This window comes from Botryllus schlosseri, chromosome 1 (assembly GCF_051294905.1).
Source record: "Botryllus schlosseri isolate E-star chromosome 1, Bs_hap1, whole genome shotgun sequence".
Taxonomy (NCBI): Eukaryota; Metazoa; Chordata; class Ascidiacea; order Stolidobranchia; family Styelidae; genus Botryllus; species Botryllus schlosseri.
The window spans coordinates 22,855,935-22,868,692 of NC_137236.1; the positions used below are offsets into that span (position 1 = coordinate 22,855,935).

At 41.6% G+C, this 12,758-nt stretch overlaps 1 long non-coding RNA gene across 2 annotated transcripts in view; it reads left to right on the forward strand.

Moving 5' to 3' along the window:
• LOC145434565 (uncharacterized) overlaps window positions 1-12,758 on the forward strand; it is a 124,381-nt gene that overhangs the window by 60,713 nt on the left and 50,910 nt on the right. The window contains exon 1 of one of the 2 annotated variants that reach the window (XR_013913466.1): window positions 9,335-9,386. The exons of the other annotated variant lie outside the window; for it this stretch is intronic. This is a non-coding gene — a long non-coding RNA (uncharacterized LOC145434565). Of the gene's footprint in view, window positions 1-9,334; window positions 9,387-12,758 lie in introns of those variants that run through there. 2 annotated transcript variants of the gene reach the window in all.

Consider the following 12,758-nt stretch of genomic DNA (forward strand, 5'->3'; position numbering starts at 1 on the left):
GGGGAGAGATGTTGTCGTAAAGCATTGGGATTCTTACCTAACCAAATTCCGTTTTATGATATCTGACCACAAGAATTCAAAATATATCCGTTACTGAAATCATATACTACGCCTAAAAATGGGCAGTTTATTTTCTGTTTCGCTTCCGTCGGCAGTTCAACACGATGGAAACATTTTTGACCGCCTTCGGGGCACCTAACTTATGTAGGTGGCACGCGAGCACCGCATAAAACCTCGGAATGGTACGTGGATGGAAAAAGGTTGGGAACCACTGGCATGGACCAATGCGCGGATATCGAAATTTGAATATGTATCTATGTGTTTACGAATACAGTAGCGCGAAAATGTTGTACTTTTAACCATTACCACTATGGCCCTGGTACATCGATTAAAATAGGTACTTGAAACAACTCGTTCCGTCAGCCTTCACCAGTATTATGAATCACACTGTATTTCCAATTCGGCATCACTAAAACGGAAATCTGTGTTTTGTGGTTATACGCCTTGGTATCGCGTATAATAATACAGTAATCAGCAAAAGCTCACAGTCAGCCTGCACGTTAAACGGTTGAGAATGCAAAGACTAAATGCTGATAGTACCGAAGTATATCATATTTGGCGCCCGCAGAATAACTAACATTCAGCAGCATTCCGATCAGTTTAATGACGACTCCAATATCTCAAAAGACCACAAGACTGCGATAACATGGCAAGATGGGAAGGATTCGAAGCGACTTGAAGTAGTCTTTGAAATCAGACATGTACCTGCGCCTATGCGATGGCAATAAGAAACAAGTGATAAAATAAAATGAGTAGTGATGAAAATCATAGACGCATGTGTCGATAAGCGAGGTTGAAATGTCATATCGAGGTCCTGTAATCTTGAGGGCTCACTACAGTACTAGAACTAAAACAGAAACAGATCAAATAAAACATCGTGATATGTTGCCCAAAATACGGATGATCACGCAACACCAATTATGCGAGATCTTTCGTAATGTTGATACAACACTTAGATCTAAAAGCCACTTAACAAATATGCTCCACATAACATCAATCGAACTTAAGTACACAATAGTCTACAGCAGTGATTTTTAACCTTTTTCATCGGTGGTGTCACACTCAATTTGCGTCGCGGGCCAGATTCAAATCGTCAGTTAACTGATTCCAAAATGTTAACCACAAAATTCATGCCCTTGTTCTTCACTTGATATACATAATAGTATATTACAATATACTACGGATTACGGGATCTATTCTAGCAAACGTTTATTCGCAAGCAATGGAATCGACAAAAGTACGATGGTTCAATGCAGTAATAATCCGCTAGAATATTGGCTCCAGATAACGACGATATAAGTCTACATATTTCTATTCTCCCTTTGTTTCAGTCGTAATCTGACTATGGCCCTGCGTATGTGTTGTGAGGACAACAAGATATTTATCTGTAAACTAGGGCGGAGCATGGACCGGAGCTGGATTGGATATCAGTCCGGATATTCTCATTTTTAGCCGGAGCGGGATTAGCACTTTTTTCTGATTCGGCCGGAGTTGGATCAGAACCGGAACAGTACTTTTTAGTGATAATATGACAGCCCTCTTCCACCCTCGAATCAATAGTTGAAGTGAAACGTTCATAGAAATAAACCACATGCTAAGTCCAAGTTAGCATAATTACTTCAGATAAGGATTGGGTTTGATATTTGAGTTTTTATTGTCGTGTTTGCATTGTTTCAATCAATCTTCAATATCATCCTGTGAATAGATCATTATTACCGGAGTTTATCGGACCGGATCACGGTGATTTCTAGAGTCCGGCCTATAGGAGTCGCACACGATACTCGAGCGGAATGTCAAACGCGTTAGCGTCACAAATCCATCGCACAATCTTGTAAAATCTGTTTACGATCATAAGATTATGAATATGAGGAAACAAGGCAGTTATACATCGGGAGATTTATGAAATATAGATGATCAAGAGATCTCATTGATCAGCTACTTCATAGTCGAATGATACACTCTCGCTCGTTCGTGATTCCACTACTTACTACAACGGCGCATTCGTGCCCAGAATTACGCATGAAATAATTTCATAAGATCATGATGCCAGCAAGTTTGGTGCGATTATCCACTTCGTGTACACTGTACACGTTCATAGCGTAGCATGCGGCAATTCCAGGATATTGAATTACAGACACGTACACAAAAGAGCTGGCAAACGGTTAACCATCGAAGATCGAACCCGATCTTCAAGCACCGGCATATAGATTGCACGAGCTTATTATTCACGCATTTCCCACAACTGCGGGACAATGAATATACGCGTTCCCATATCTGTAGTCGCACGCATATCGCCTCAATCGTCTTGTTCATACCGGCGGTAAATGCTCAAAACCATTCCATAAAGGTAATTGTGCCTTATTTGGTAATTTGTTCCGTGATGCACTTGGTCTCCCAGGCCAAACGGGCCACTCTCTTCTACAACAATATTAATGACAATTAAAGGATTCTTCTGCAAACAGTTCCGAAATATATTTTAGACCCCCTTCGATTCACGCAAAACGGTCACTATGACCGCACACCATTCTGTCTTCCGCCCGGCGACTGCCGTCCTTACTCCCGCCGATTCAAGATTAAATGTATCGACTACCCTTTCTGTTCTGGGCAGTAATGAGATGCGGGAAATTTGAGTGTCACAGGCTCGTTTTGTTAAAAAACATGCAAATTAAAATGCTGTTTTCTTTTTAGAACCGCTCACTAATGTGTACATTGTCCCAATAATTGTCGGCCATGCCAGAGCGGTAATCCTATATCTTCTTCGTGTCTCACAAAGGAGTAAATATCTGACTATTTACTGATATTTTGAAACGTTACTTCAATGTCCACATTTCTCTCAGGGTAGGATGCTCCAGAACCGCGTGTCTGTGTATTTATCAGGAATAGTATTAGAAAGAAAATATTGATAACGCTGAATAAACTAATCGGTACTTGTCATAGAACATCATAAAAAGAACCACAATAATAGCAAAATCACCACGAGCTCAGTGAAAAATGCAACACTTAAAACCAGAGGAGCTATATGCAAGTCAGTGCACGAATTAACTTCACACTTCACAGCCCCATGTCGACAAGCTTTCATGAACCTGGCTAGCCAGCTCCGGCCCGAAACCGACGAGCGAAGGATTCATTTTCGCAGCACAGGACCGGTCGCTCAAAACCAAGTGCAATCATCAATGAATTCCGAAACAAAACACTGAAAGAAATTGCAGGATGGGCCACAACCAAAATGAAACTGCAGCACATCTCATGCAGACTTGGACAACTAGAAAATGTTCGCCTTTTTTGAATTAGATTAGAATTAGAATTAGAGCTACAGAGATTTTTACGAATTAGATTAGAATTAGAATTAGAGCTTCACAGCTTTTTTCTAATTAGATCAAAATTAGAATTAGAATCACTGAATTTGGAAAAACTTGTAAATTGAATGAAATTGTCAATGAGGAATAAATCCAGCAATGATCAGATCGCATCAAATCACACTGGAGTCTCAAAACCATGAGCATGATTAAACTCTGTATACCAAGGTTTGCTAGTTTTGCCCTATACCAGGGGTCATCAATACGCGGCCGGAGAGGTCATATTTCGAAGCCAGCGATCTGATCTGTGAATTTGGAATAACGCGAATAATGATCAATGCACGCACAGTCGCACATGCACATTACAGCAGTTGTTATCATGGCGCAAATAACATGATTAGGCGATAAACGTCAGAATTGTTCAATAAAACAGACAAACAAGCTACTATACCAGCATGGCTATTATTCGTCGCACAATAACTACTATTCATATACGGTGTAAGTAATGCGATGGCGGCTTGACACTGGATTTCCCAGTGCGACAGGAATATTCTTGTTAACTCCCTGTCAAATGCCGCGGTCAAATAGGCATTTGAAGAAAAACAAAAAAATAGATTAGAATTAAAATTAGAGCATATGAACACATGACAAATTAGATTAGAATTAAAATTAGACCATAAGAGTAATTCACAAAATTAGATTAGAATTAGATTACTGGGATTTCGCTCTAATTTAGTGAAATTAGACAGCTAGAATTATGTAGTGGTCCAAGTCTGATCTCATGTACGACTGTGGCGCACTTGCATCCACAAAATACACTTCGGACACAACATGATCCGTTACTGTATTCATCTCAAGCTCCGCAACCATCTTGAGCTCTGCAACCATTTAGATATCACTACTTCGACGGTACAGTGGCATGATTAGAGACCAGATCCGTGAACAGAAAACCATAAAGTAAAAACCAGGTAGGATGCAGGCTACCAGCCATTGCATAGTACTAATACCGGAACACTAATCGCCAATCTTCTAACAGCACTTGGTCTTGTATATATGTGTAACATATTAATGACACATGTTAAATTAAAGTCCATGACACACACCTTAATAAACAAACATTTGTAGCATGCCACAGGCCTATACCTCAGAATCGTGGATTCGAGGTACCGGTACGCAGCATTTCTGCGAACAATGAACTCGGGTAATATCGTTGACGTCATCTCCCGGAGACGGCTAGAGATCAAAACAGACCCGCAGTCTGCACGAACCTCGCGGAAGTGGCGATGAATCATTGCTATTTACCGCATTGTATTTCATACCAGGTTTATATTCGTGGTATTTAGGACCATATCTCGCTAGATAATGTTGACTTCTACAGGTACACTGATTAGAATTAATCTGAACTCTCTTTCAAAGCATGTTTATGAGTCAGGTAATGACTTAATACAGAGAAATGCAGCGATCGAGCCTGAAAGCCTGGTTCGGATGCGTGTCCGATATCACGTATTTAGTAAATCGGTATCGGATTATAATCGTCAACTTCATTTCTCATGATCTATTGAAAAATAAACTACGTACTCAGCTTGTGAAACTTGTAAAATAGACCCTCCATTCACGAAAACGTGTTAATACTATCAGGCAAAGCAACTACCATGGAGGCACCCTGGCTCCTGAGGAACTCTATTTATATACAAATACACATTACACATAAATGCTTTAAATACCTGAACTATAAACACATAGCATTGCATCTTAAGCGGCGTCCTACTAAAAGCCTACAACTAAACTCGGGCGTGATATACTTGTAAGTCGACAGCTCATGAATCATAAAAAGGAGTACCGGTATGGGCCTGGTGTAAAATGACCACTAATCTGGAGACGCAATGTCGTACCAAACACGTACCCTATGACTAGGGCTGGGCACAATGATTCGAGTACTCGAATCTGAATCGAGTATTAATTTTAATGATTCGAGTCGAGTAGTAAAAGACGATTTTTTCGAGTACTGAAAATATACGCTCCTCGCAACTGAAAGTTAATTAACTAACGAAAATTCTATTTTTGATAATATTTTCCACTGAGGAAGCCTTGAAACCTTGATTGGCCGTGTCGTAGCATAATAGACATAGTACAAAGCTACGATCATGACTGGAAATAACACATTTCCGAAGTCATGATCGTTCCACGACATTGTCAAGAAGGGCAATGAAGTCGGTATGGTCGAAAAATTACCAAAGTATATTTAATGTGACGGGTAGCAGGCATTATGTTCTGCGTGGTGGCATTAAAGGTAGATATTTGAACTTTGGCATAGTACATTCTGTTGTGACATCATAATGAGTGATACTCGAATACTCGACTCGACTCGAAGCATTTTACGTGATTCAGAATCGAATCACTCAGGTACTCGATTTTGCCCAGCCCTACCTATGACTACCATGCCCGACTTTGCCCGTATCACTAGCGTTCGAAAAGACTGGTATGATCGCTGATCTGTCGGTAAATCACTTCCAATTGCAGCCAATCGCTACATATTCCACTTCCTGTACTTATAAAATGCCTCAGCCACCATTAGGCTCAAGTTGATATGGTACTTAACAGTGTAGGAGTATCGAACAACCGCGATACAAATAACTGAGAGAAAGAATTGGAATCATAGTTCCTGCCTTTTCTACTCAGTTTCGGTTTTCATATTCAATGACAGCGGCATATAACTATAACAGACCACCATTTCTCGATGTCTCGAATTAGCAACTAGGCCTCCAATCAAGTATGATACATCGGGGTAGGCTGGATTGAACCGGTAAATCGGCTTAGTAGTCACGCTCGAATGTGAGAGGCATACCGTAATTGCATCGCGTTGGTAAATTAGTCAGTGGCCTTTACAACGAGCGATTTGCCTACTGATGCGTTCATAGCAGCTGTCTCGCGCTACATAAATAATTCGGTAATCTCAAGTCATTTTGCAGTACTGAACTGTAAAAAAAGAGGCAATTGATTACTTCCTCAAATCCTCATATCGAAGTAAATGAATGGAACATACGTGATAGTGACAGTGCGCGTTGTACAGTCCGTGAGTCAATGCGAAGTACATACGAAAATGTATGGTACCATGCATACGACCAGTGCCGTAACAGCACTTCGTCAGCCCCCCCCCCAAAAAAAAAACCGTTGGTCTTGGGCCCCCTATAGGGTGATAAACCGGACTTCTGGGGGGCTTCTCCCCTCAGACCCCCCTTTCTCCACCCACTCTTGGCCGCTACTTGTCATCAATATTGGGTGTTCGTTTAGTGGGCCACCTATTCTAGCCTAGACGCGAGAAGCGCGAATTTCAAGACTTCAAGATTGAATCGGTCAGTATCATCGGTGATTGCATTATATTGCTATCAATTTTTATCCCCTGTCTGCTGACGTAATCAGATTTACCGATGGAGCTGCGTGAGATGTATTTGAAAAGGTTGGACCCCTCAATAATAATTGAAGATCTTCGGGCGTATACCCGTTGGCAGGAACGAAACAGAACTTCGTCAGATCCCCCAAAAAATTGGGTCCCGGGCTCCCACAGGGTGATAAACCAACCCCCCAATCGTGTTGATCGATTTAGCCACGAAATCAGCCGTACTGGGTAGTGAGTCAGCGCGAAGCGCAAAAATTTTCGATAATTAACGATAAAATCGGTCAATAAGATCGGTAATTGCATATATATTGCTATCAATTTATTGTCCTCTCTGCTCACTTTATCAAATTTACCGGTAGGCCTAGAGCTGAGTGAGGTGTCTTGAAAACTGTAGGGCCCGTAAATAATAATTAAACATCTTCGGGCGGGCGGACCCGTTGGTATGACTTCGTTACATGATGTTATTTCGTGCTATATAAAAATAAAATATAGAATCGGGCAAACGTACTAAACTAAAAGACGCACACGATTTCAAATTGGTATTTCTTGACTGGCGTATAGTTTTTCCCTGCGGGATGGAATTCGTCTTCTGAGGTTCAGATTGCCAAGACAGGAACATTCGGCGCCAGTCATTTAGGCGCCTAGGCTATGGACAATTAAACCTATATGTATTTTGTATATATAACGAAGTTTTTGGTCAGCGTAACGGCAGTCCTTTTCGGCCAAGGTTTTTACGCTGCCGATCGTTCTGGCACACTTCTTCGAGTCGCATGTAATATGTCCTAAATCGTTATATGTCTTGGTGCGTCGTGTCGCGGTGTTGGCCAACGCCGATATGTCCATTTCTAAAAATCTTGCGTGTTCTTTTCTTTGGGGAAGAGTACCAAATAATCACGATATTTGGTCCACTTAAATCGCGCGTAACGCGAAAAAAATTTGAAATGTCGCATAAATTTTCAAAAAATACTCTATAATTTATGCTAATTCACGAAATAATTTTGGGCCTCTTCGAGCTCGCCCCTCCCCAATTGGGGGGTTTGGGGTGCGGCAGTTACGGTCCTGCATACGGCATGTTGTATATCCCTGGGCAAAAGATTCGTACATCTTGCTGGTATGAAGTATCTGTTTACATATAAATTCACCAACGACGGACACGGCTATACCTACTCTACGAAAAGGTCTAAGCATAATAATTCAATAAAATGATATTTCCGAGGCAATCATTGTATAAATATGGAATTATATCAGTTAACTCTCCCTTTTTATTGGGGCTGGGCAAAATCGAGTCCCTGAGTGATTCGATTCCGAATCACGTACGTACGATTCGAGTCGAGTCGACTATCCAAGTATCACTCATTACGACATCACAACAGAATGTAAACTGTCGAAGTTCAAAGATGTACCTTTTATGCCACCCCAAGGATCATAATGCCCGTTATCTATCACATTAAATCCAATTCGGTATTTTTTCGACCATACCGATTTCATTGCACTTCTTGACAATGTTGGGGGTTGATCATGACTTCGGAAATGTGTTATTTCAAGTAACGTTCGTTTCTTTGTACTATGTCTCGTATGCTGCGACACGGTCGATCAGGGTTTTAAGGCTTCCTCGGTGGAAAATTGTATCTAAACTATAATTGTCGTTAGTAAATTAGCTTTCAGTTGCGATGATCGTATAATTTCTGTACTCGAAAAAATCTTCTTTTACTACTCGACTCGAATCATTAAATTTATCACTGGATTCAGATTTGAGTACTCGAATCATTGTGCCCGGTCCTACTTTTAATCGAGATTCTCGACAATACTGCCTGATTGACCTTTGTGATCTCATGGACCTGTGAAGCCTCTGGAATTCCCATAACATTGCACAGTACAGAGTCATATGAATACTGCCATGTCATGTAATGAAGCATGGTTAGCCATTGTTAAGTACCCAATCATATTCATGATTCGTACATCACAGGAATGACGAAACCGACTATTCTCGCGACACCAATGAGCTGATATTCCATAACATTTCAGGATTTGCTACACGGAAGGAACGTGGAATACTTATTGTTCGCGGTGAGAATTGAGAAATATCAAGGCCAAGCCGCAATATTACTTTATATCAGTGGTTCCCAACCTTTTTCGGTGTCGGGGCCAAATTTAGAATTTCAGAGTACGGTCGGGGCCGCACGAATACCAGGGCAGTGAAACGGACCCAAAATAGTCATCAGAATATGAAAATTGGCACTGTTCCGATCAATCGCTCGAAGCCATTGGCCATTGTTATGGTCTTTGTGTTGCTGCACTCCCATTGTTCAGAACAATCGACCTTTGGTGGCTATTTCGGAGCAGTTTTATTGCCCTGGCGAGATTTCAATTCGTATTTTTAGAATCAGTACGACAGTATCTTTCAACGCTTCGACGCTTCAGACGCTTCGGTCGTGAGCTGTAGGACTACCAATTATGCTGCTTTCGGGGCCGTTTAGTGAGTCAGCTTTTATTGCCTAAACGCGCGAAGCGCGAAAATTTTCTGTAATTTATAATTGAATCGGTCAACATGATCGGCAATCGCATGTATATTGCTATCAAGTTTTATCCTCTCTCTGCTCACGTAATCAGTTTTACAGGCAGAGCCGAAGGAGGTGTGTTTGAAAAGGTAGGACCCCTCAATAATAATTAAACTTCTTCGGGCGTATATCCGTTGGCACCCCCCTCCCTCAAAAAATCTTTGGTCTTGGGCTCCCATAGGGTGAAAAACCCACCCTTATCACCTTGTTCGCTTTTACCACGAAATTAGCTGTACCGTTAAGTGAGCTAGCGCGAGGCGCGAAATTTTCGATAATTTATGATAAAATCGGTCAATATTATTGGGAATTGCATATATATTGCTATAAATTTATTGTCCTCGCTGCTTACGTAATGATATTTACCGGTAGAGCTAAGTGAGGTGTCTTGGACACTGCAGAACTCGTTAGTATGACCCCGTAATATGATGTTATTTCGTAACCTGCTGTCTGCTATATCAAAAAATATAGAATAGCCCAAACGTATGTTACTAAACTAAGAGGCGCACACTATTTCAAATTGGTATCTCTTCCCTGGAATATAATATGTCCCTGCGGCATGATATGTGTCTTGTGTGGCTCAGATTGCCAAGACAGTATTTTGTATATGTAACGAAGCTTCGGTCAGCATAAGGGCAGTCCTTTTCGGCCAAAGTTTTCTCGCTGCCAATCGTTCTGAAACACTTCTTGGAGTCGCATGTAACATGGCGTAAAACTTAATATGTCTTGGTGCGTCGTGGCGCGATAACGACAAACGCCGATACGACCATTTCGATAAATATATTTTTTTGGGGGGATGAGTCCCCAAAAGTCAAGATATTTGGCAGCATGAAATCACGTCTAGAGTAAAAAGATGCACAAATTTTCAAAAAATACTCTATAATTTATACTTATTCACGAAATAATTTTGAGCCCCCTTCGAGCTCGCCTCCCCCCCTAATTGGAGGGTGTGTCGTGCCGCAGTTATGGTCCTGTATATACCTATATCTATAGCTACTGCTCGCTCAAGGGACACATTGCAGTGAAACAGCAGCGACGTAACGTTAGCAGTCTACTTACGACTATCCTGCAATCCTAATTAAAAAACTTCAGACTCCAAGCCAAGTACGTGCATTTCAGGAATGTTAAATTTTATTTTTTGTCAAGACTCGATTTCTTAATATTTTGTGGGGGCCGCAAGAAGGCTATCTGCGAGCCGCATGCGGCCCTCAGGGCCGCGGTTGGGAATCGCTGCTTTATATGATCACGTAGTATAGGATATATTGTGTTAGGGCATACCATCCGATTTTCGCAAATTCAGGTCACGACGTAATTGTGACATGGCAAATAAACACGCGGAATGAATGGCCAAATCCTCAATTCGAGAAATCAAGAGCGCCTTTCTAGATGACTGCGACACCTTTCAGATCAGGGGCGGGCAACATACGGCCCGCGGACAGTTTCCCGTCTTACATGATAATGTGGCCATAGCGGCCAGTCTGCCGAGATCCCCCACTACTTGCTAACAACGTAAAATTTTGGTGACTGTATGTTAACGTATGTGTGTGTGCGCAGCGTACGATAGTGAAGATTGCGCGTACGTTCGTCGAAGCGAGAAGACTTGCATTATAGGCAACCTCGAATGTGTCATTGTAATGGTGTTTGGTATTTAGACGCAACCATATGCCTTATCAGCAGCACAGGAGCTAGTTTGCACGAGAGTGAGAGTGTGAATGCTCAACCGGTTGCGCAACAATGGGCAATACGCTGGCGCTTTACGCTGCTTCCCACCTGCTCCCAGACGGCATGGTTGGGTCGCAATCAACTCCGTTACAATGCAACATTCGAGGCTAGTTTTGGGGGTTCCAGGACCACGAGAAGAATAAAATGTATATTTTCGCAATCAGTACCGCGGTATAGCTTTCGATTGATACCAATTTTATCAAATTTAATGCTCGGGAAGCCGGCCAAAAATACCGTCAAATTACCTTTGACCAAACGGTGAGTGTGACGTAGACCAATTTCACAGAGCTGTGAGATATGCTTCTGGCCACACCATACAGGACACTATGATTGCACCGTGTGTTGATAGATCAGAGAGAAGCAGACATGGTGGCGCCTGTACACCAATGCTATTCTCAAATCCACATTGACGAGAAATGGATTTGAAGTGACATTGCTGTAGTTGAAGTACATTAATTAAACACGATTTATTAATTGTACATGTGGATAAATGGGCGAATAATGTATCGATTCAGCAATCCGGCCCGTCAAGTACTTAATTTTTCTATATCCGGCCCGCCGATTCAAGAAGTTGCCCGCCCCTGTTTTAGATGGTAATACTGTTCACTGGTCAGTGTTGAGAAGGCCGAAATAAAACTGGTAATGGTGACTAGAAAACGTAGATTTCCTTCTCTGAAAAGAATTTCAATAGCATCTGCAACATCTATCACGAAACAATCCCGACTGCACGTGTACGCAGTACTGAGATTGCCACATGAGTCTCTCATCTTTCAGATATAAATGGATTCCGCGGGCGCACTGCGGCAAAGCATATTGAGAGTGATAAAGGTGACGAAAATATGATAAGTAGTTGTAGAACATTAAGGCCGCTGCTGAAAATTTTCAACTTTGTCGCGACTCGCGAGTTGCGAGCGACTGGTCAGCAGTTATTGATCGTTAGCTCTATGTCACCGCAATAGTTTGTCCGGGTATTGCGTGTTTTGGCATGTATAATTGTTTCCTCATTGAATTTAGACTACATTCTACTGTAAGCAGTGCCGGTACTTGGTAATTACCAAAGGCAAACCAGTTCCGGCAGTACCGGTACCGTGAAACTCTCAGTCATTGTATGTCTACACGTGGATTTATTAGATATATACCTTATCTGATTCATTTTAACCTGTACGTACAGTGTACAATGTACATTGGTTGGAAACTGGGTTAAGCAGGTACATATAATCGTGATATGTCATGGGTTCACGGATGTATATTACAGATACCGGTACATGTCAGTACACGACGTCTGAAAATCTTTTTGTTGACTAGGTAGCAGCAGTGTAATTCTTGATGTTCGATTTCGTCTATTCTCCTCTTTATCAGACTTCGGTACGAAATGTAGTGGCTAGTCAGAAATGGACTATGCATCATTATGGAGAATGAATCAACCAGACCCACGGATCAATTTCAATGCTTGATACCTGAGGGCGAATCGAGGATTGAAAAGGAAAGAATCCCAGAGTTATATTTGAATATTAAGACTTAATTCATTTACAATAAAATTATAATGCATTTGAATGTTGTTCTCTATCGTATCGAGAAATTAATGTATGAGTGCTTGACAGTTTGATGCAGTTACTGAGGCAATGGAATACAGAAAGGTTTGGTGTGTGTAGCATAGTAGGCTACAGCTAGAACTCCAGAAATTGGGATCGGCAACCGGAAATAGCGCCTTCAACTGGGTCACCCAGA